Consider the following 3949-nt stretch of genomic DNA (forward strand, 5'->3'; position numbering starts at 1 on the left):
ATATATATATATATATATATATATATATATAGACGCACACATACATACATATATACATATATATGCATAATAAAACAGACACACGCTTACATGCATATAAGTATATATATATATATATATTATGTATATGTAAGCCTGTGTCTGTGTATGCATTTAATATGTGTATCTAATGTTTTTATAGATATATTTACTTGGAGTCTGTGTGTATATGTGTGTACATGTATTTATACACGGAGAAATATATGCCAAGCTGCATTTTGCTCTTATATGCATATGCAAAGAAAGTTTGATACAAACACGCATACGTATACACACATATATGTGTATATAAATATACAAAATCACTTAAACTCGATATATATGTGTGTGTGTGTGTGTGTATGTATGTGCAAATATTAATATGCGTGAGTGGGTGTGTATTCATATATAGATTAATAGAAATGTACATATATACTCATTACTATATCTGTCAAATTGATAATATATTTAAGCAAGCACACAAGAAAATAATAATCTCGAGAGTTTTCAACATACAGCCATTATGGAAAGAGGATTTACATAAATCGAACTAGAAGCAACTTTCTATAAATTATTGTCTTCGTTGTACGCCAGTCCATGTTCAAGGCAGTTCCAAATTAAATTACTTTGTATGGGTTTTCTGTCCTTTCGTCTTCAGATGTGTGGCTGTTGAATATTTTCTGATAACATACGATGAATAGAAATCGTGACACGATTTCAATTCCAAATTTGCTTTCTCAAGAAATGTTACTCGCAAATGCTATGCATATCACAGTTCTCTAATTTATGCGTCGTACTAAATACAGCGTTTGGTAGCTGGTTAAAGAGTATATTACATTTACATATTCATGGCAAATTTCTGTTCTGTTGCCCTTCATATATTTAACAAGAGACAAAAATGTTTTGGGGAAATTTTTTCTGATGATTCTGTCTCTATAGTGAATGATATGCATATTATTTGTTAAAATCCTATTTTATGGAGAACAGAACATATGTTTAATTCCTGTTTGTAGCTATTTAGTTATTCCGTAAGTTTCTTGCTAAAATCATTAGAATAACATTTCTCATTCCTCAATACTTCAATGGTGATTTTGCATCTGCTGATAAATGAATTAATCTCAAGAATGTCGAAGAAAATCTTAATATTTTCTTTCTAACATGGGAGATATTTATTATTATTATTATTATTATTATTATTATTATTATTATTATTATTATTATTATCATTATTATCATTATTTTCATAATCATCATTATCATAATCATCATCATCATCATCATCATCATCATCATCATCATCATCATTATTATTATTATCATTATTATTATTATTGTTGTTCTTGTGTTATTGTTGGTTATTATTATTATTATATGTTTGACTTTTACTTTGTATTTGTAAAAATTGACTCCAAGTCTCAAGAAACAAGTTAGAAATTCATGTTGGTGTTATACCTAGGGTGTCATATATTTAGTTTTGCGCATAGCATTGTTCTAGGGAATGTTTAAGAAAACATAAGAAAATTATGAGTTTGTTTTAAATTTTGAAATTGGGGTTTCCTGATATCTGGTCTAGGTAGGAGTCAGCCCCCTTTACTATAATTCCTAGGGCACCTATGTCGACAGATATTGTTTTAGTATTGAGGTTCCACATTTTGTCAATTTCTATTTCAAGATCTTTATACTTGTTGACTTTTAGTAGGTCTTGACAGATACATTTATGTCGATTAAGACAGTCATATCAATGAGGAGGCATGACTTTTATCTGAGGTCTTTCAACACGATATCTGGCCTATTCGTATATATCGTTCTTTCAATTTAAATGGTGAAGTTCCAGAGGAGTGAAATGTGATCATTTTCAAGCACTGGTGGTGGTTTGTGTTCCCACTATTTTTTATCATGGGGCAGGTCCAGGTTTTAGCTAATTACACAGTGAATATATTGTGCTGCTCTATCATGACTATTGAGATAATCAGTAGACACAAGAAGACTGTACATCGAAACAACATAATCAATGGTTTCATTTTGTTGTTGACATACACGACATGTTGGACTACTGCCTGATAGTTTCTTGTAGTTAGACATTGATCTTGGGTTACCATGATAAACCTTTCTGTTTCTGATTTTAAACCAGAGGACACTAACCATTGATGGGTAAGGGCTTTGTCAACATCGGCAATATTCGATCATCTTGGTTATTTGCCATTGAGAGGGCTTTCTTGCCATTTATCAGTAAGAATATATAAGGCAGCAATTTTAGCACAGGTTTTCATACGCTTTTTTTTCTGTGATTGTTTCTAGAACGTGTAATTCTGGAATTTTGTTTTTTGTATTTGGAATTCACTTAGATATTCCTTTGCCTGTTGTGTTACTGAGTATGATGCTTTCTTGTTTTCATGTTTTGAGACAAGTTTTAACATCCAGTCATCAATGTTTATCAGGTAGGTCTCTATGCCAATTGTAGCAATATTCATTGTTAATTACAGTCGTAAAAATCCTCAACCACCCTCTTTTCTTGGCAGGTAAAGTCGTTCTATATCAGCCTTTGGGTGGTGCATTCTATGCATTATCAACATTTTCGCATTTTTCTGTCAAGATTACATATTTCAGTAATTGATCAGTTAATGATATTGAAACTGTAAATCACGTCCGGTATGTCTAAATTATCGATCGATTCGATGTTGTTTCCTGCATTCATCTTTGTCTTGAGTATTGACCTTACCCTGCGATAACATTCTCTTCTGATCCTTTCCCTCATTACAAAATGTTTGATTCCATCCTCTTCATATACCCCTAGGTATTTGTAGCTCTCTACTGGTTCTAACTCCTTTATGACATTCTACTGGTCAAGATTAACGATGTCATCACTGAACTGTTTAACATCCGCTAGTAAGCCCTGTAGTTGTTGGTCATTTTTTACAAACAGCTTTAAATCATCCATGTAAATAAGATGATTTGTATTTTTATCAAACATTTTATAGTCTATTGTACATCATCGAGAACTTTCGAGAGAGACGTTAAGACTAGACAAAAGAGGAGTGGTGATAGAGAGTCACCCTGGAAAATACCACATGAAATTTTACATCTACAGCTTTTATTGATACATTGTCACTGTTTAAATTCAGTGTCGTTCTCCATCATCTCATACTTACAGACAGGAAGTTTTGCAAAGTAGGTATCATTTCATACATTTCCAGACATTTCTTAATCCATCTATGTGGTAGACTATCAAAATCCCTTTAAAGTCTATGGAAGCTATCGACAAGTCTTTGTGTCGTTTGTGATAATCTTCCAAGATCATCTTATTGGTGGGTAGGTGATCTTTAAAACCATAGGACCAACGTTTACATATGTTTTGCTCATTAGGGAATTTGCCACTTTCTATTAAAAAACTATAGGTATATTCAGTCAAGACATATGTTAGTTTTTTTATGCGTTGTTGTTAAGTAGGTTACGGGTCTATAATTTAATTTTTTGGTTCATTTGTTTCTTCATTATTTGGAAGTAGGCAAGTAACACCATTAACTAGCCAAGAAGGAATCATACTAGGTTGCTGCAAAGCATTGTTGTAAAGTTTTGTTAACAGTTCGTGCCTGACTCTATGGGAAGGCATTCAACCAGAAGTTATGCATTTTATTTTTTCCTGGAGACATCCATTTGCTTGACTTCCAGAGAGTAGATCTTACATGCTCTACCTTGATACACTCCCACTTTTGCTCTTCTAAGGAGTCTAAGCCTATAGATATTCTATCAATTGTAGGGGCCTTTTTATTTTGCGTCTTTTCTTCAGCCCAAATTTTATTCCAAAATTCCTGCACTTCTACTTTTGATGGTACAGGCTTTACTGTAACTGTTATTTTCTCTATCTTCCTGTAAACATTTTTTGGGTTATTTTTGAACATGTCCTTCAACAATCTAACATGCTTTTCATACC

This window comes from Octopus bimaculoides, chromosome 15 (assembly GCF_001194135.2).
Source record: "Octopus bimaculoides isolate UCB-OBI-ISO-001 chromosome 15, ASM119413v2, whole genome shotgun sequence".
NCBI lineage: Eukaryota > Metazoa > Mollusca > Cephalopoda > Octopoda > Octopodidae > Octopus > Octopus bimaculoides.